The 21,564-nt window shown below is 45.2% G+C and overlaps 1 long non-coding RNA gene across 1 annotated transcript in view; it reads left to right on the top strand.

The window, feature by feature from the left end:
• LOC143693622 (uncharacterized) overlaps positions 1-20,150 on the top strand; it is a 50,096-nt gene extending 29,946 nt beyond the window's left edge. The window contains exons 2-3 of the long non-coding RNA XR_013181526.1: positions 16,637-16,744; positions 19,200-20,150. This is a non-coding gene — a long non-coding RNA (uncharacterized LOC143693622). The remainder of the gene's footprint in view (positions 1-16,636; positions 16,745-19,199) is intronic.
• The last annotated feature ends 1,414 nt before the right edge of the window (positions 20,151-21,564 follow it).

The following is a 21,564-nucleotide window of genomic DNA, read 5'->3' as shown; positions in this document are numbered from 1 at the left end:
AGAGTCACAGAAAAAAAAGGATTTTTGACCATGGCATTTTCCCATAAAAATATTGAATCCATATTTTCTCCCATGATGTCAGAATATTAAAAACAAAATCAAGAAATAACAGCAGATGCAATAAAATATTCCAAAATGAAGTGCAAAACATTTTCACTGTGTGTTTTTTGTCAGAATCACACAGTTCTCACAAGTTTTTTTCCAGCTTTGACAGAAAGGCATGTTCTTAGGGTTTGTTGCCTGGTCTAAATCTTCCCAGTCAGCTCTAACTAGAACTTTGGATAATGTTACTGTGTGATGGGGTCCTGGCATGGAGCCCAGAGCCCTCCTCCTCCCTTGGGCTCTGGAATAAGAGCTGGTGATGACAAGTTTGATTCTTTAACCCCCGACTGCCTCCTCTGCCATTGGGAAGTCTCTAAGCCAAACCCACTGCTCTGGGAATCCCAGAACTGGGAGTTTGCTCCATGCACTTTGCTTTTCTTTGTTTTGGCAGGCACTCTTGGATGTGCAATGCTGCTGTTTACAGCTCAATATGTGCTATTGCTCTCTTCTTCCATTGTTACACACTTTGATTTTAGTGACTGGATGAAGTTTTCTGGTTTGCTTTCCTTGTTTCCAGGTCTTTCAAAGGGTCTTGATATTGATTAAATACTGCTTCAAAGGCTTCCTAAGGACCTAAGCACAGGTTTGAAGCACTCATCTCACATCAGCACTGGTGTAGTTCTGTGGTGAGACCACTGTGGCACATCTGAGCCCAGCTGTGCAGAGAACCCCTCACAGGCTGAGGCAAGGGAAGATGCCTCACCTGGGCATTTTGCAGGTTGTCCCTATGTGGAAATGTTTTTTTTGATCACAGGAAGAGCAAATCACCATATCAGGGACCCTGACCTTCCTTTGGTCACTGCTGTAAGCCTGCCCAGAAGTTCTCTTATGCAGGGCAGAGGGATAAATACCATATAAATACCACCATAAAAGCACCACCATATAAATTGTACACCTCACCATTTATCTCCCCCTAATTTGGCAAGATTTAATACAGCAAGATGTTAGCTGGAGGAAGGCACAGGAAGGGCAGCCTGAGAACTGCTTTTAGAGGCAGGGCAATCTACCAGCCCTCAGCATTCAAAACTTCTGAGCCTTGCCCCTGAAAGCTGAGTTATTTAAATCCTTACACAGATAGAGAGGCCTTCTGTTCTGCCTCCTGGCACTCATTTCACAGTTTCAAGCCTTTTCACTCCATTTCACTATAGAAGAAGGAAAAGGAGAAGAAGGAGAAAGTGAAGGAGAAGTGAGAAGGAGAATAGCACCAGCTGAGATTCTGGCCCTGCACAGAATCAATTTATTTCTGCACATGAATATGTGTATGTATGTATACATCCACATATATAAACAAATATACATCTTTGTACATAAATATAGGTACATAAATACATATTTATGTAGACAAATAAATATAGGTAGGTATAAAAAAAAAAAAAAAAAATACATATGACTTATTTCCAAGAACAACTGTCCTTTTTTAAAGCTGGTCTGTTTCCACAGAGCAGCTCCTGTACAATTCCAGCACCTGACTTTCTAAGCACAGATGTCTGCTTTATAGATGAAGGAGCTGGCTCGACCACAAGTTTTGTCCTGCAGCTGAGAATAAACCTACTTTTTCCAAGCTGTCTCCCAGGGCATTTTTCTGCTACTCAGCTCTGCCTCCTGGTGTGCTCTTGCTCTGGCTTGAATGAACACAATGACACCAGCATTCCTCTAGGTGGGAAATAGCCTTGCTGAGGGCTACCAGCCCCAGGGCTCTTGTTTAGATAGAGACACAAGAGCAAACATCAAGTTTTCCCATCTTTTCTCCTCCATGGCATTGGCTTTTGGTTAGGACACAGCATCCTAGGCCATTCCTGTGCACATCTTTTACCCATATGGATTTTTCTACAAAAATAAAAAGAATGCATCACTTAATGGCTTTACCATTTATTTATTAGGCAGTTGTTAGTGCCTTTTGTTTCTAATATATGAATAATAAGTGATCTGTTCAGGTGAGTTGGTCTTTAATGGCTTTCAGCATTTGTCAGGCACAAGTCCCTGGAGAAGAAGAGCTCACAGCTGCCAGATTCAGCTGTCCATGCCATTGGTAACCAAGGAAGCTGCAGGTCATCTCCTATTAAGCATTTATGGGGGTACACAAATGAGAAGAGCACAAAGTAGCAGAGGTGCAGAGTATCTCTAGGAATAAAGGTCATGCAGTACCCATCCTATATAATTAACATAATTAACATAATTTACACTTGAGGTCAAGCTGGTAAGGAAACCTGGTCTGACTCTGGCTGGGGGGGGCTGTAGCTGAGAAGGGGCTTCAGTCCCAGCTCAGGTGGTGCAGGAGAGACTCCAGAGGGACTCCTGGATGCTCTGATAGGGAAGTTTCATTAACATGAGAATGGCTCCATGGAGCCTCTGGCCCCTGACCCACGGCTGGGCTGGTGCCAACACCAGATCATGCCTTTGCCTGTGTCCTGGCAGCCTCCCTGGCTGGCAGTCCCCACCTCTGGGGAGATCTGGGGCTTGGCTATGCCACCCTGCCAGGAGGATGCCAAACTGATCATCCCAAACAAAGAGGTGGCACCTTGGTCAGCTCCTGCTCTCAGAAGAGGCATTTCTCCCTTGGGGGCTAAATGGGCAGAGACAGTGGAGAGCCCACAGGACAGTGGCAAAACTCATGGCACTGTAAAAGGGGAGGATAAAGCTGATTTTAAACCATTTCTGGTTTCTGGAAAGACACATTTCTGTTGCTCCCCCATTCTTCAGCACTTGCATGCATCTAGAAGTGGCTGTCAGGGTTCCTTGTGGGGACACAGAAAATTAGAAACAACAGATTCCAAGTCTCCTGACAGCACCCATGACACTGTGTCACTGTTACTCTACAACCCAACCCAGACCTCAGTTGGCTTCAGGAACCGAGGCAGAAGTCACACCAGGTGTCCCAGCAGCAATGGGCACCCAGCAGTGCTCACAGTTCCTGCTGCCAGCTCCCAGGAATGATCTGTGCTCCATCCTGGATGGCACAGCTGCTCTCTTGACTTGCTGCATGTCTGCCATTCCTTGAATGGTGCCCTGCTGCTTCTTCTGGCACTTCAACATATGTGCTCTCTTACAGGAAGCTCTAAATTCCCTTGGCAAACCCCTTCAGGCCTGGAATGTTTTACTTACTTGGACAAGACAGCTCTTCTCTTATTAAAAAAAAAAAAAAAAAAAAGAGTCAGAGGCAGTTAAATTAATGCATGAATCCAAGTGACCTCCTGCAGGAATTTGTATGAATGGTGATCCTACAGACTGTCACTAGCCAGCTCCTCTCCTTGTTGGTGTCTGTTGCACACCTGGAGGAAAATTTCTATGAGTCACAGACAGAGCAAGGAAAACAAGATCTCTGCACTGGGCATGAGGGGTGAGAACAACTTGTTGTTGTGCAGCTGATGTGCTCTTTGTTATTTCAGGAGTGCCATGGAAATCCAGGTCCTGGGCTTGTACATGTTGGTGGCTCAGGGGACAATCCAGGCTTCTCTTGGTTTTTCTCTGCAATGTCACCTGCAGCAGGAACAGTGCTGGGAGAAAGGAGAAGATGAAGAACTCCCAGATGAGATTAAGAACTCCCAGCATCACTTCCAAGGTGTCTGTTGTGAACTTTGGAGCCCTGCACTGTGCTGCTGGCTCACACTGCACTAGGAGGAGCACAGCCCCTCTGCCTGTCCTTGGCTCTTCTTCTCTCCATAGGACTGACTAGGGACACATTCTCATTCTTAATCTCCTTTCAGATCATAACATTAGATCTGCCCTGACAAAGATTTGGCTGGTCTCAGATTTTTGCTGGTTTGGTTTTTTCTCCAATCCATCTCTTCTTTAAAAAAAAAAAAAAAAAAAAAGACAAGCAAAATCAGGTTATTATGAAGGAAAACTGTGCCCAGAAGGCAAAATGCTTCAATAAGAGGAAAAAGGGAGAGAAAAATACTGTTCTCTTTAGCCTGGCAGAAGCCAGGCAGAGCTGCAAGTCTCCTGGGAGGTCTTGTTACTGAAGATCAAAGAGGCTCAGAGAAGAATTGCCTGGTTTGGAAAAAATCTCCAGAAAGCTCTTAGCTCCATCCACAAGCCACTTTCCATCCAGCAACTCAGCCAGTTAAATATCTTGTGAGCCTCCTTCAAAGCACTGATCTAAAAACTGCAGAGTGTAAAGTGGGATTTTATGGCCCCATGTATATTCACAAATACATTTATGCCCTGAGCAGGCTGCAATTCCGAGGACTCTTGCAAGGCAGGGACAGAGGCATCCAGGGAAACAACAGAGTGGGCTGGGAGCACCCACAGCATTTCCTCACACGTGAGCTATAGCAACCTGAGCAAAGAGTCAGCAAGCAGAATGACCCCACAGCAAGGATGTTCATCAAGAAAAGGAGCAAATAGAGCTGGCCACTATTGCTGAGCGAGTTAAAGCAAGATTTCCCCAGCACACAGGTGCTGATTTCTTTTTCAGCATAATTCTGCAATAAAAGCTCTCATTCCCCTAGGCATTAGTGGCAGATGACAAGCCATAAGCATAATTGCACAGCTAAGATATTGCTCTTGTTGAAGCTAATGGTTTCTTTCCTCAATAAATGATACAGGCAAGAATGTTTGCACTTGGTCCTTCAAGTGCTCTGAAAATCAGAAAAGACTGAAGCATTTCCTGAGCTCAAAATAGAGTAATGTATTCACAAATTATATTCAGAACATTGGTACTTTATTCTGAATGAGGCAAGAAAAAGAGGGCAAACCAAGTACCCACCAGCCTGATCAAGTGCTCAGCAGAAAGTGCTTCTGACTGTGTTTGTAATGCATGGCAGTCACTACACTGCTACAGTCAAAATATTTGACTTTGTTTATAGATGTCAAAAACAGTGCTGAAATTTATCTTTCCCAAGTGGCTGTGCTTCTTCCAAGCAAAGATAAACAAATGCTTCTCTCAGTGTTCTCAGCTCTCTGAGTGCTTCAGGTTGTCTCAACTCATCACGATAGCCAAAGTCACTTTGAGGCAGCAGAAGACTCCGGGGGGAAGTTCTCAGAAGAAAACGGTCAGCACTGTTAGGAAAATTAATCCACAAACACCAGAGGTTTATGTCCAAAAAGGAGACAGAGGAGTCCTTTCTGGCTTTATTCAAATAAAGGGAGAGGCCATGGGGCATTCGCCTGGGGTCTCTCCAGTTTTTGGCAGACACAGCCTCCCTTTTATCCCAATTTCCCAGCGGCATTTCCCTTCTCTCTTTCCCCACTGGCTGAGGTACTTGAGAGGTACAGACTTCCTGATACACCTGATACCAAAGATTTCCCTCTAATGTATAACCTTCCCTTTTCATTTTTAATTCTTATGGAATTTAGGGGTTTTCCTTCCCCATTGTTTCTTTCATCTATCAATGTCTAATTTCGTTTATCAGCAAACCTAAAGTTTATTTGTAAAAGTAAATATCTTTTTCCATTCATCAATCGGTGGAATCCTTCCCATTGTTTCTTTTATCTCCCAGTGCTAGTTTTATCTACCAGCAGATCCACAGCTTGTTTGTAAAGACAAATCCACACTGCCCTTCCCCACCTGCAGCCAGAGCCATGAACAGGGGCAGCTCACTGCAGGCTGTCCCTGGGGAGGAGCTTGGCTTGGAGAGCTGCTGAAGGGACCCCAGGCACAGACAGGGGACAGCTGTGTGTCCCAGGGAAGGTGTGCCTCACGCTGGGATGTACCACAGCCTTCCTTGCACCTGAGCAATCAATCAGCTGGTTCTCTGCTAATTGTAGCAGGTCAGCTGTGTGTGAGCTGTGTCCATTCCTCATGGAGGGGATGCAGGCCTGCTGGACAGAGCCCCAGGAAAGCATGAGGTGGTTCCAGGACTGATGCCTGGGAAGGGTGAGCTGTGACAGAAGGAAAAAGGAGGGTTTTGCTTTATTTAACCTGTCCTGGAAATTGTCACCAGAGGCACTGGGCTTGCAGCATGCCCAGGCGGCTGCACACTGGTGATAAGCATAAATATTTAACATTTCATATTAATGAACCAGAGTCCCGTGTGCCCTAAAGATAATAGCTGGCGAGCTGTCACTCGGAACATGTGAGGTGCCAACAGCTGCATTTTCCCCTGCAGCCATTTTCCTCAGTGAGAATACTGATATTATTAAAGTTTGCCCAGAAAGCCTTTCAGCAGCTCATTAAACACAGCTGTGTATTCTGTGTAGCATTAAAGCAATTCACATAGTAATTAACTAAATGCATGAGAAGACATTTTAACTAATATTGCTTTCCTCATGAGAATGGTTTTCATTCATCTCAATCCAGTGCCCTCCCAGCTGATAGCATGGCAGGGGGGATTGACTTCCAGACAGGATGGGGGCATGCTCCCTGTGCAGCCACTGCATGGCCCTGGCAGACTTTTCCATCTGAGCCTCTCAGGTCCTCCTGCAAATCAAGCATCTGCTCTGGACTTGCCACCCTTCTCTCTCCTGTCTCCACCCTACTCCTCCCAAACAAAAATCTTGGGATTTCTCCACATTTTGCTCTCCCCTTTCGGACTTCTGTGTTTCTCCTCCTGTGTCCATAGGTACCAAGTATTTTCTCCTTTGTGCTGCTGCTGCTTCTCTCTTCATTATCCCCATGGGTTGACCCTTGTTCCACAGTGCCTCTTCCTGGAGGTACCTTACCTGAAGAGCATCAAAGCCATAATTTCACTTCTGCTGTTCATAAATGCTGGTATGATTTTGTTTTTCCTAGCAATTAATATAACATATGGCATCCACTGAAAAAATGAAGTACTTTATTACACCATAATGTCCAATTTCCTAAAGATATATGGGACACTCCCTAAATTTAATGAGGACACACACCCTAACCTCAAGACAGAACTGAGTATGATAATTTGATTTAGCAACTTTCCTGTATGTTGCTTTGTAACCAGAGAATGGAAGTTAATTGGCATAAATCTTATTTTGAAATATTAGGCCTTGCCCTAGAGTCATTCAAAAAGTTTTGTTTTGTTTTGTTCACTTCCACCAGTGCATGATGTTTGTAAAGGGAGATGGAAAACTCCTGAATCAATGCACTTTTCCTAACAAATAGTTTGCCATAGACTGGAACCTCTTTGCCTTGTTAGTACAATGCAGCCTGCAAAGCTCGTGTTAGACAGAAAACAGAGCAGGATGAGAAACTTGCCTCATCTTCTGAGCATTTACTGTAAATTTGCTGCCAGGCTTCCCTCCCTGGGTTGGGGAATGGCGTTTTGCATGTTGGTGATGAGCTGTAATGGGATCCCACAAGAGGTCCCCATTGTCACTACTGAAAGTGCTGTTGAGCAGGAATCTGGGAGAGTGCTGGTCATTATCTGCTCGGGCACCAGAGACATCACACCCTGAGTCAAAGTCTGACACCCACGAATGAACGGGGCATTCACAGGATTTTCACTAGCAGCTTCCTTCTGCTCCACACCTAATTTAATTGGGATGGAGCCAACAGGGAGCAGTTCAACTGGACTTATTAATAAACATATTTTTTCTTTTTCTTCCACGGTCCCCAAGGTATTCTTTTTCCCTCTTGCTTAATGGTGCTGTGTAACTATGGAAACCTGCAAACTCTCTTGACTCAAGTTTGCAGGGGGCACGGGGAAGCAGGGGCAGAGAAAATGGAGGAGAGATATTATTTCTTTGGCAGATTTCCTACAACTCCCAGATCCCACAAAAACAAGACATTTACTCTCTTAAGGGAAAGTATTTCTCTTGTTCTGTGAGATCTAATGATACTTTGAACACAGACAAATTTTCCATCTTGGTCTTTATGTCCTGGATTTTTCCACTCATCTGGCTGATCTTGGGGTTCAATTCCCTGGATGCTGCCCAACTCATCATCCACACAAGAAGGAAACAGAGAGAAGAGAATCAGGAAAGCCACAGAGAGTTCTAGAGGCTCCTCCAGCCTTCCTGGTGGACTCAAAGCAGAGAAACAGGAATCAGTTTCCTGCTCATCCTCTTAGCCAATACATCCCTTTGTGCATTCTGGTTTTCATGGAGCTTTTGGTCTTGCCCTGCCCTGGGAGAGTGACAGTGGTGGGGATGCTGCAGTCTCTGCCTGCTCCTGGGGCCAAGGGGGAGCGCTGGGGTATTGCAATGCTGAGAGGGCCCTGATGAGGGGAGAGAATGATGCATTTGATTCTATTGATATCAGAAGGTTAATTAATTACTTTATTATACTATATTATTCTATACATCTAAAACTGAATCTGCCAAACACTCAACCCCACACACAACTGCACACACTGCACTCAGTCTTGTGACTCTTACTCGACAGTCCTGACACACACACACACTGTTGGCCCTGATAGGCCAAGAAAACAAAATACCATAACTTTGGGTAAACAATCTCCATGTTGTATTCTACTTTTACACAAACACAAGCACAGCAAATAATAAAGATTGTGTTGTCTTTCTCTGAAGTTCAGAGAATGTAAATCCCAAAGATATTCTTGAGAAGAATTGTGCCTTGCTTTTCTCTGTGAAGAGAAATGTAACTGCACTGGGAGAAGGTGAGGGTGACAGGAAGGGCAGAACTTCTGTCCCATGGCAGGGGGAATCTGCCCCTGAAGGACTGATCAGCAGTGCATGGAGAAAAGCCTCCCTTGGTTCAGGATTAAATACTGCAGGTGTTGGTGAGACCAGAAGTGAAACATGCTGAGAGCACCCCAGGTCTGGGACATGCTAACACTGTGCACCCTGGGGAGTGTCAGCAGACACAGCAAAAACCACAGAGACACCAAGAGGAGATGGGGGAGTGGGGATGACCCTAATAACCGAGATTTTCTTTGGCTGAGGGGTGAGAGGCTGGCATGGCAGGTGCAGCCCACAGGGAGCACAGGGAAGCTGCACAGCTCTTGTGCCAGACGTGAGTCAGCTCAGCTGCACACCCTGAGTGGGTGAAGTGACACAAAAAACCCCGAGGCAGCTCGGTGAGGGTGTCACTTCCTGCTCACCCTGAAGCATTCACATCCCTCAGCAGCTGATCCAGGCCAGTCTCATGTAGCTGCTGAGACAGCCACAGCTTAAACAAAAAACCCTGAAGCAAAATGGGGAACCTCTGGGGGCTGACAGGGATCTTACACTGAGTATTTTCTGGTTTTGGGCAGGAACCTGTTCCCCTTTCATAAGGCAGGGATCACTCCAAGAGCTTCCCAAGGTACATGAGGACAGGTCTAGGCAGATGTATGCCCCATCTCTACCTTGGAGATCCTCTAGGAAGGAGTGCTCAAACTCAAGCAAATTGATGTTACAATTGGACTTGTTTATAATTCTGTGATTCTTTGTTGGTTTCAAGACACGGCAATGAGATGCAATATCTGAAACCTTCACAAAACCATGGACCTTTTGCTGGCTTTTGGCTGCAGTGGCAATAGTCTCCATTTCTTCCTGTGGAAACTGTTTCATCAGCTAGTTCAAAGGGTTTTAGGAGTAGAACAGGATGGTCTGTTTTCCTTACAATGCTTGCACTGCCCATCCCTGCCAGTTCATGCCCTTCCTCATGTTGTTCTGGGCTTTCATCAGCTTTACAAATGCTCCACAGTTCTGCATGAGAGCCCTTTAGTTCAGGAGCTTCTTGTGGACCTGCTACAGGTCAACACATGCCATCCTCACAATGCCTGGAGCAGGTTTTTGCCAGCAGCTTGGATAACTCACTTTTCTACTCCACATTGTTCTGGCTGGTCTGATGACTAAACCAGTCTTTAAAATGCATTATTTTCAGGATTTAAACACAGCAATGGTTTATCTTTTCAGCATTGTTCTTTTGTTTTTAGTATTATTTCACTCTGGTGATACAGCAGAAGGTGCACTGGTTTGAAGCCAGCAATAAATCTAAGCAACCCTTGGAGTCTTCAAGGTTTTAAGTCTCCAGCATTAACATATTTTTGTGTGTTATTTTCTGTGGTTGGACAATAGATGTCTGTGACTGCGTCATTCAGAGGAATAAAAAGAAGATTCTTGAAACAATTTCCAAGATTTATTTTTTATTGATGGCCAGTACGGTCGGGACACTTGGTTCCTTCTAAGACCTTTGAAACCTCCATGATCAATCCTGACCTTCACCTCCTGGAAATATTTGCCAGGGGAAAAGCTCAGTCTAAGGGTTTATCCTCTCCCACCCTGAGAAGGAACAGCTGTTTCTCCATGTGCCTTTCATTTGTGAGGGGAAGGGAAGGGAAGGGAAGGGAAGGGAAGGGAAGGGAAGGGAAGGGAAGGGAAGGGAAGGGAAGGGAAGGGAAGGGAAGGGAAGGGAAGGGAAGGGAAGGGAAGGGAAGGGAAGGGAAGGGAAGGGAAGGGAAGGGAAGCCATTGCTCTGCTTCCCAAAAGCAAAATACTCTCAGTTTTCCCTTGACAGAGAATTGCTATTTTCTGAAGTCAGGTGTTCAGCTTCACACTCTTGTAAGGATATACCTAAAACCAATATCTTCTCAATGGCCATCCAAAAAGAGAGAATAAAGCTCCCAGTTTGCTTCTGTAGCATGACCATGCAATGACAGTAACCTTTTATCTGTGGTGGTGGTTTCTTCTGGGGATCTTTAAAGATGGCCTGAAGACACAGACTGAACAGATTTCTCTGCATGGATTTCCTATTGCTTGGAAATAGGATCTTTGAGGACACAATGTGCCTTCACCAAGAAAGATCTCTGTTCTCTGCTAAATGACTTTGTCCCACCATGGGTCATCTGGCCTAAAGACCAAATTTTCTTACTAGTTTATTCTGCACTTCAGGCCCTGAAGCTCCCAAAATTTTAGCCTCAGTCCATGGTCCTGAACTACTCCATGGCATTTATGGGATTCTTTCCTAGTAAAATGGAGGGGTTTGCGCACCCTGGGTGGTTTCAAAGGCCTGCACAGACTGCAGACCATGGACTGCACTTGATTCAGTTATTAGCAACAGAGCTCTTCTCTCTGAGGCTGAAGTATCCTTTGTTGGCAAACCAGACAGGTTTTTCCCAAGGCAGGAGGAGGAAGGGGAAGCAGTAGGGTCAGTGGGATTAGTGGGCTATGCCATTTCCCACCAGTGAAAGGTTTGGCCCACTGTGCTAATAGCATTCCACAGGGTGTGTTCTGGAGCAGAGCACCCCAAACACACTGCTAAAAATAATCCCTTTCAATTGCTTACAAGTGCTCAAGTAACTTTCTCTGCAGTATTTCAAAAATTATTCACTGCACGTAATTTAAATTTCATTGTTTTACTTGGGAGGGCAGGGAGAAGCTACTGTGAGTAGTTATTTTATTTCTGGCTATAAACACTGGCAAACCCCAGTAACAGGAGTTAGAGTTCCAGTGAAACTTCTCAGCATGGAAATTAAACCTCTTTCTTAGGAGACCATTCTTTGGGCTTCCAAACATTCTTGCTTTAATTTTTTTCCCAAAGCCCGGCACAAATAAAAGGTTTCTGCCTTGTTCTTTGCCTCTTTTATGGGCAAGAGAACATTGGCCTCAGCAATGATGTGCTCCTGTGGGCACCCTTCCAGCTGTGCCCTTGGGAGCTGCTGCTGCTGTTTGTGCAGCTGCTGGACATCATTGTCCACCCCAGGGCCAGACATCAGCCTGACCTCTGGGCCCTCAGCAGTGGTTGGACTGTTCACAGGTCAGGATCTGCCACAGGAATGCTGAGGAGCAGGACAGGACTTGACTTCAGGAAAATCTAGTGTCTCCCATTGCTTTGGTTTCCTTTCCTTCAGCATGTTATCCCAGGCTTCTGCTGAGATCTTCATTTGTTGATGAAATATTTCAACAGCTTCTTTAGAAGGATGCCAAGCAAGCAGAAAATCAAAGCATGCATTATGCATGTGAAGATACTAGTTTTCAATTTTTGTACAATTGCTTAGATCAAATCTTGACAGGATGTGGCTGTGAAGTTGTTCCACTGATTTCCAGTCAGTCTGTAATTGCCTGGGGATCCCAGCCTGGGAAAACACATCACAGCATCAGCCAGGGCCCCTCCAGGGGTAGCCTCGTGCTGTGCCTAAACCAGTATTGGAGAGGAAAACACAGCTAAGTAGGGAGCAATGAAAAGGAGGAACAACATCTCCAAGGACTGTGTTAGAAATGATGCAGCTGTCTGTCCCTGCTGTGAATCTCCCCCAGCCTGTTTCAGGTGCCTCATGGAAGCCTGTCCTCACCAGCCTCCCCTCCCAGAGCCACCTGCCAGGATTTCTGGCAGCCCTCATAGAATCACTTGAGTTGGTAAGCACCTTTTAAAGGTCATCTAGTCCAACCCCCCTGCAATTCACAGGGATCTCTTCAACCAGACCAGTTTGCTGAGAGCCCCATCCAACCTGACCCTGTATGTTTTCAGGGATGAGGCACCTCCCTGGAAAACCTCTTCCACCATTTTATCATTCTCATTATAAAAATTATATCTTATACTTGGTCTCTTTTAGTTTTAAACCACTATCCCCCATTCAATTGCAAAAAACAAAATAAAAAAAATTGCCAATTGCGCTACTAAAAAGTTTGCCCCTGTCTTTCTTCTAAGGCTCCTTTAAGTATTAAAAGGACACAATAAAATAAAAAAGTCTCCCTGGAGCTCCTTCCCTGCTCCCAGCTGATCAGCTCCAGCTCTCTCAGCCTTTCCTCACGGGCAGAGTAGCCTTTCACATCCTCTTTGACAGTGTGCTCATGTTTACCTACCCCACCCAAGAGAGAAGGGGCTGAGATTCCCCCTCAGTGTGCTGGGATGTCTGAGGCAGAGAGTTCAGACCTGTCTGACAGCTTTTCTGCCTTTGTTTGTTCTGTATTTCAGACCCTGACACAAACCAGCTCAGCTGCCCTGGCCCAGGTCACCTCCACCAACTCACAGGACTGGCAGACAGGGAGTTTCTTTTTATTTTTTAAATTTTTTTGAGTGTTGCATTAATTTTAAATTTCTTTAATCTCTGACTTGTCAGGGAGGCAAAAAAGAAAATCTCATCACCTCTGTTCTAGAGATGTAGTTTAAAGAGGAGATGACAGTATGCTTTAATTTCTTTAAAGTCCTCTCAAGCAAAATGAACATTCATTTTGTGCCTGAAAGCATCTATTTTCTGAGCCATAACTCCTCATCTCTGTTATTCACAATGTACCTTTTGGCTTCTTGACATTCTCTAGAGACGTCCCAGTCCCTGGCAACATGTCACTCTTATTAGGACTGATTTCTACAGACCTTGAGTGACTTCTGGGAAAACACTGGGCTCCTCCTCAGGAAGACAAGGCAGGCTGGTGCTCATTGTGGCTGGGACAGAAGCAGTCCCCAGAACCAGCTCTGAGCACTCCAGCCTCCCAGTTTTGTGCTACTACTGCAGGCAGGCAAGATGAGATTTGACTTTTTGCTTGGTGCTTCCCTATATTTGCTATCTCATGAATGAGCCTTTGATCCATAAATCAAGCTGGGTGTGGCTCAGACAAGTCATGCAGATGGGAAACAAGTGAATGTGAGGTGCTGGGCTGCCAGGGAGCAGGACAGTCCAGGAGTGCAATCCAAAAGATGGTGAACTTTGTGGCAGGATCGGCCTTGCCACCAGCACAGGGAAGAGGCAAACCCAAGTAAGTGCAGAACTCTTTTAAGCTACCTTTTCCTGACAGCTCTGACTGCTAGAGCTTATTTAACAACCCAAGAATATGCAAGAGAATGTTGTCCTGAGAGAGTCCTGTAGTCATTGAAAAAATTGAGATACTGCAGGTGAATAAATAACCTGTTATCCTGGCAGATAGCACAGAGGTAAAAATTCCTCATGGAGTGACCCATGACAAACACTGCTCTTACTTCTCTCAGTACAAGGTTTTTAGAGAAGGAAAACAAAGACCCCACATACTCAAAGGAGAAATTCCAACTTAGAGGTTTAGAGGTTTCTACTTAGAGGTTTAGAGGTTTCTACTTGTAGGTTTAGTGCTGGTAGTGAATGCCTTGGTCCTATACAGAGTTTCTGCCTTCCTTTGTGGTAACTGGTATCTTTCAGAGTGACCAGTATCAAAGTTTCCTCTTCTGTTTTCTGTTGTCTACACTCATGCTTCAGCCAGAGGCAGGGATCTGAGCCTGCCAGCAACAGCTTGCAGCTTTATTTCCTGCTGCCATGTGACGGCAGCCCTGGCAAGGAGCCTTTGGAAGAGAAGGTTTGCAGACAGGAGTGTCCAGCAGCTGCAGCAGCTGCTCCTGTAGGATTCCTCACTATTCTGTAGGATTCCTGCACCCTCTACTTCACATCAGGTCCTAGGGAAGTCAAGTGTAAAATATCTGAAGCCTGGTGTGCCAGACCCCTCTGATTCCCTGTTCTTGGGATCTGCTCATGCCAGCACAATAGTGACAAGAAGACTTGTACAGAGAGCCTGGATGGGCCAGGTGTGCTGTCACTGTCACTCCAGTGTCTGTGTGTCCCAGCTCTGCTGCCAGTGCAGAGCTCAGCCAGAGCTCTTGGATGTGCCCACTGTACACCTGAGTGCCAGCAGCTGCTTTTTGGGGACAGCAGCCTTCTGCTTAGCAAATCATGTGTGTGAGACAGGTGGAGTATGGATTGTTCCTGCCAGCAATGGGATGGAGAGCACACAAATAATGTGAAGAGCAGATCAGTTGCTTTTTTTACTACTCCTGAGTGTCTGGCTGCTGCCATACAGAATCCAAGTACAATGCATTTGGTGCCAGGTAACAATCATATTCACACCTCAGAGGAAATGTGTGGCCAGGCAGGGCTGAGATGAATGTTATCCTGGATGGAGGTATCTTTGAGCAGCCTCTGGGCCTGCCAGATCCTGCTTTGTTTATTGGTCTGTATAACCGATTGACTATTTTTCTGACTGCACAGCCTTCAAAACAGGGTAACTGTTATGAGTGACTGATTTTCCCGTGTGACTCCCAGCACAAGCAGCAGTTGCAAGGCCCAAGCTGACCAGCTGTGTATCAAAAGTGAAGGAGTAGCCAGGCAGAGCAACCAGCAAGTGCTTTAGATATGAGCATTGATACAACTTTTTGTATCATTTTTTATTGGGAAGAGGCAGCAAGGGTTTCACCTGATGCCACATCACACAGTGCTGTTGGGTGCAGCATCACTACAGCTGCTGCAACTCTGTCATGGATATCCCTGATAATGAAAGCACCTGGGATTCACATGTCACCACCACCTCCATAGAACTGATGCTTATGCCCAATTAATAAGAAAAGTCAAGTACCTGGAACTCCTGAAAAAAATAAGTGATCAGACAAATGTGAGACAAATGGACTGAAAAAAAGAGGGGGAGAGACAGAGAGGAGGAGAAAGCATACTGACCAGGGCAGGAATGTTTCTGACCCCAAATCAATGAGCAGGTGTATTATTAAACACCCCCTGAAGATTTCAAATTACTGAAAGGTGCCTGCTCTCAGCAGTTGTACAGCACCTCTAAATTAGCAGAGATTTGTATTGGCTTTGCCATTCTCCTGATCTGGTCTTTGGTCTCAGAGATCTTGTAGCAGCTCTTGCTGGCTGGGGTTAAACCATGACACAAACAGGCAGGAACTGCAGGGGTAGCATTTGCAAAGGGAATTTTGATTTTGCTGCCACCAAACAAAGGAATGACCACCTAGGAGATGGTGTGTCAGTCACTGCTGCCTGGCTGAGGAGAAACAGGGTTTTGGCAGAAACCCTAAAACCACTTTGGTACTAAAGGCATCTGCACTCTGGCAAGGTGCACCCTCATGGCCTCATGGCTGCTGTTGATGGCCTTGGTCTGGCATCTTTCATGACACCTCATTGAAACAGGATTCAGCCATCAGCCCCCAAGATGTACAAAAGCAAACTCCAGGTTTCCATGGAGAATCTATTCTGCTTTCTCCCTGCATATCTGAAGTTCCTACCAAGGAGGAGCCAAAGCAGTGTGAGGTATTTGTTTGATACTGCTTTTACAATGGGAAAATGTGCACTGGGGAGTGACTTTAAAACAGAGACTGACAAGCAATGAACCAGGCAAAAAAAAAAAAAAAAAAAAAAAGCCCCAGGGCTTTATGTTATCAGTTGTTTAAAATTATCAGTCTTGCAGATACAAATTAACTAGATTGAGACTTGGCTATTATTCAAAGACGGGGAAAACCCTAATCAAAATCACATCTCCTCTGGAATTTTTGTCTGCTGGCATTATTAGAGTGCATAATTCCTCTTTGTTGGAGCAGGAAGCCTGCCCTGCTATGGCCATTATCAGCCGGCATTGTGCCCCTCCCGGTGGCAGCAGCACCCTTCACAAATCAATGACTAATCCTGATCCAAATCAGTTATCAGATATGATGGAATTGTTTTCTGTGCCCTAAGACAGCAAAGAAATAGCTGTTAACATCACTTTGCTGAAAGTATTCCAGTGCAGGGCAGACCTGATATGTGTCTCACAGGAACACAGTGGGATACTAAATGCAGCTTTTGGTCCAAGATGGTTTAGACCCTTTTAGAAAGTCTTTCCTTAAAATGTAGCTCCATTTTTTAGAGGGGGTGGGAAGAAAATCAGTGTAGTAACTCTCAAGAAGGAGGAAATTCATTCTCTTTGAGTTTAATCTTTAAGCTGGACTGCAGGGTCTGGCTTTCAGGACTGTATTTTACTTTTCCTCCATCTTTTTTATTCTATGCAGCATTCTGAGAGGCTGGTTAGTGCATAAAGCAATTCCTACTGGCACAAGACAAGAAAACTCAGCCCTGCTCACACTGCTGGCACCGAGCAGCTGTCCCAGTGTAACAAGGTACAGTGACTAAAGAGCCATTTCACTGCCTGGGTAACAAATTTGTACAAGGCAAATTCCTTCTCTTTGGTAAATGATGCACAGAAAGTGGCATTTCCATTACATCACCCAGTGCATAAATATAAAAGAGGGTTTAATTCTCTACATGACACAATTACTTCCAAAAGGAAGAACTGGAAATAAAGAGCTCAGTGAACATATCTGCAGGAATTTATGAGGGACTAATTGGTTTTATCCAGGGTGACACTGCAGGGTCATGTCCTGGCACATGTGATATCTTAACACTGTGAGAATGGGCATATTTTAAGTGCCAGAAGATAAGATAAAAATCCTGTTTAAAAGATTATGTCTTGCATCAATTTTCTGCCAGCAGCTAATCTGCCAGAACACTACAGGAAATTCTTCTTTACAGCTTCTGGGTGTATTTTTGTCCCATAAGGTACAAAGCAATCATTGTGTTGCATGTTGAATGTATGACAAATACTGAGGACACTGTAGGCTGTGTGCTTCTGCTCATTGATGCCAGTGAAGCAGTTTGTTATTCCTGTAGTCTTTCATTCTGAAACCAGGGAGCAGATTGGTGATGCAGTGTACAGACATGCCTGTATTGTGGAAGGTGCTGTTCAGACCAACAACTCCACTGCCTTTGCTGCACAGAATGGAGAAAATAACAAGGGAAAAAAAGCTGCTGTGAAGCTTCTCCAGAAACATTTTCCCTTCAGAAAAATGTTCTGAAAGAGTAAGAATTCATTCCCCAGCATTCTGCCTTCTCACCCTTGGCAGGGCAATGGCCCACAGCCACAGTGGCAGGCACTGTGCAGAGACAGATCCCACCCTAAGGGGACTGCACCCAAAGGGACAAGGTGTGTGCAGCTGAACTGCCAGGCCACCTTCTCACCCTTGCTGTGAGGGGCTTTAGGGTCCTGAGCAGCTCCCAAAGCACGTTTGGACTCTTACAAGTCTATGGGACTGGATGAGATCCATCCCAGGGCCCTGAGGGAGCTGCTGACAGGACTCCCCAAGGCACTCCCCACCATTGACCATCAGTGCTGGCTGACCACGGAGGTCCCAGGTGACTGGAGGCTGGTCAGGGTGACACCATCCACAGGAAGGGTTGGAAGGAGGATCTGGGGAGCTCCAGGCCTGTCAGCCTGACCTCAGTGCCTGGGAAGGCAACGGAACATATCTTCAGCCAGAGGATCAAGGACAGCCAGGATGGGTTTTAGGAAAGGCAGGTCCTGCTGACCAGCCTGATCCCCTTTCATGACCAAATGACCTAACTAGTGGGTGGGAAAAAGGGAAAAGCTGTGGATGTGTCCAGCTGGACTTCAGCAAAGCCTTTGACACCATTTCCCACAGCATTCTCTGGGAAAAGCTGGCAGCCCACAGCTTGGGCAGGGGCTCTCTTTGCTGGGGGAAGAACTTCCTGGATGGCTGGGCCCAGGTGTGGTGGGGAATGGGGAATTCTGCCCCCAGAATGTGTCTGGTCACCAGAGGTGTCCCCAGGGCTCTGTGCTGGGCCCAGTCCTGTTTAATATCTTTTATCAATGATCTGTATGAGGGGACTGAGAGCAGCCTCAGTAAATGTGTAGATGACACCCAGTTTGGTGGCAGTGTTGGTTGCTGGAGGGCAGAAAGGCTCTGCAGAGGGACCTGGGCAGGCTGGATCCATGGGCTGAGGCCAATTGAGGAAGTTCAACATGGCCAAGTGCCAGCTCCTGCAGCAGCACAGGCTGGGGTAGAGTGGCTGGGAAGGGGCCCAGGAAAGTGGAGCTGGGGGTGTTGGATGGCAGAACTGAACGTGAGCCAGGTGTGCCCAGGGGGCAAGGAAGGTCAATGGCACCTGGCCTGGATCTGGAATAATGCTCCTGCCCAGCAGGAGCAGGGCAGGGATTGTCCCCTGTACTGAGCACTGAGGTCACACCTCCAGTTCTGGGCCCTCCATTCAGGATGGACACCTCACCAACTATTTATCAATATTTCATGACAAAAACCTTATCTCCAACCCAACAAAAACACCCACAATCGAAAATTTTACACTACACAGATAACTCAAGACAGTATCTAAACTAAAAAAACATTTTTAAAACTTTTATTCCATTTTCAATCCCATATAAAAAAATAATACAAATATTATAATTCATACCATTACAATCAAAAACCAACAATTTCCTAATTACAATACATGATAAACATTTTGTAGCTTATCAACTTTTACTGCACTATACTATAAATACTTTAAAGCTAATCATCTAAAATTACTCTTCACAAAATTACTCATCTTATTTATAAAACCATCCTTTAAACCTTATTTCTATTTTTCTCTCAACCATATCTACCCTATTCAATAACACTTCTAAATCAATTTTTCTGATCTCAGAACTTACATACAAATCCATACCATATAAACCTTCTAGCAGACTTGAAAAACTCTCTACAAATTCATTTCCCACAGGTGACAGCAGACTGAGCATGGGCCAGGAAGGCCAATGGCACCTGGCCTGGATTTGGAATAGTGTCTGGAATAGTGTCCCTGGCCAGCAGGAGCAGGGCAGGGATTGTCCCCTGTACTGGGCACTGAGGTCACACCTGGAGTGCTGTGTCCAGTTCTGAGCCCCCCAATTCAGGATGGATATGGAGGGGCTGGAAAGACTCCAGAGAAGGACAATGGAGCTGCTGAAAGAGCTGGAGCACAAGTCCTGTGAGGAGCAACTGGGGGGGTTTAACCTGGAGAAAAGGAGGCTCAGACCAGTGACCTCAGCACTCTTCACAGCTTGTTATAAATACATATTATAATATTAGCTTTTTGCAGATATTAAAATGGATTTTATATGTGTAGTGTTAAAGTAACTTTGTTATATAGTTTTGTGAAAAATGTGTATTTTATGATTGGCTTTTCACAAATATTAAAATGAATATTTTATGTGTTATGCTAGAAAGTTATGCTGTATTAATTTTTTAAGTAGTGTGTTAGATATATTTTAGGTTATAACATAATGTTAAAATAGAAACTATGCCATGTAAGATATTTTTTTAAAGAGAGGAGAGGACTTGCACCAGATAGCAGACACAGGACACCTAAATCTTTCAGAGAAAGAGAATTTATTGCCCTGTTATCAGAAGAAACTGGGAACTTCTTCCTGCCCCGTTCAGCTCAGCCCTGAAGATGCCGTTAGGATTCAGAGGAAGAAGTTGACACTGCCCAGACAGAATCCTGTGTTTGAATGGAATTTATGCATCATGTATGAGGTGTATGAATATGCAACAGGCTGTTGTTTTTAAGGGTTAATCCTCTGTTAACGTGTGTCCTTTTTTGGGCTTATTTTGCCCAGAAAGAGGTACCCGGACGTCTGTAATTCTTTGTTTCTATTGTCTCATATTGTCCTAATCCAAACTGTCCAAAATTTTTATTACTCTAATTATATTGCTATTTTTATAACCATTTTATTGCTATTAAACTTTTAAAATTTTAAAAACAAGAGATTGGCAAAGTTTTTCACAGTTTTTATTTCTGTTAACCAGGCTTGGGAAGAAGGATGTACCACAGATAGTGGACACAAAGAATGCAGAATTTATGGGCCCCAAGGACATTTAGCAGAACTCCCAAGATAAGGAAGAAACCAATAAAGACAACTCAGGGACTGTGCTGAATCAGCTGTGCTGGGTAAAAGGTAATTCCAGCAGGGACAGATCACAACCATGGGTTTCTCTGGGTCTGGATTGAAGGCACTGGAGACGGTAATTCATGTTTCGACTCAGGTGTTTATTATTTTTATGAGTAAAACAGTCTCACTACTGTGAGTCTGGCAGCTTTTCATTAGAAGGCACAAAATGGCCAACAATCTCTTGTTACAAGGTCTTTTAAGACTCAACTATCCAATTAAGAACTGACACCTAGATTATTTTCCCTTGTAACCCAATAACTGACCCCAAAGAGCCCCCAATGGGGAATTTTCTGCCCAGTTACAAAATGCCACCCAAACCCATGAAGAAGGAAGAAGAAGCATGAAGAAGAAACTCAGGACAACACCCTGTGCCCTCCATCTTGCTTCCACCCACAACACACTAAAAATCCCAAAACCCAAATTTCTCACCGAGTGATACACCTACACTACCCTCTATAATCTATTTCACACTTTCGTGGATTCCAGTCTATCCTGAAGTCCGGGAAACTTTCTCCATGGATGAGGGTCAAAGTCAGTGCTGCCCTGGCGGTCAGGGCACCCCAGAGCAGACAGAGGAATATTCCCGGTGCTCTGGGTTTCCACATCAGCCACCAGCTGAGCCCACCTCAGAGCAAGAGAAAGCCTGAGCATGCAGACTAATCAGCTGAGAAGTGAGAGTCATGAAACAACAGAGAATACTAATTAACAACAGAACTGTGTAACTTGGAGCCAGTGAGCATTCATTCCTTGATTTTTGGAGTATCACCGAGCACCCAGGTTTGTGACACTCTGAAATAAATAATGGATGTCTCTATGGAGTGTGTATTTATTGGCTCGCCAAGCGATGTTGGTGGCCAACAGAAGCACTGCAATGGGAGCAAAGCCCCGAACGCCTCCCTCATGCCAGTATTTATTCTGAGTACCGAGGAACGAAGCATTAACAACTTTAAAGGTGCAGTTCGAACGATGAGGCACCAGCGGAGCTGGAACAGAAGCACCTAACAAGAATCGCTTCCAAAAGAAGCCTCAGTGCCCACAGAACACAAACCCGGAGCGGGCTCCGCACGCACGGCCGGGCCCCGCCATGGCGGCACTGGGGACCTGCCAGGCCCTTTCCCTTTGCGGCTGTTCAGTGCCCGCCTGCCTGCGGGATTG

This window comes from Agelaius phoeniceus, chromosome 3 (assembly GCF_051311805.1).
Source record: "Agelaius phoeniceus isolate bAgePho1 chromosome 3, bAgePho1.hap1, whole genome shotgun sequence".
NCBI classification, from domain to species: Eukaryota; Metazoa; Chordata; class Aves; order Passeriformes; family Icteridae; genus Agelaius; species Agelaius phoeniceus.
Note: the sequence above shows the minus strand (reverse complement) of the source record. Positions and strands in the feature narration are given on the sequence as shown.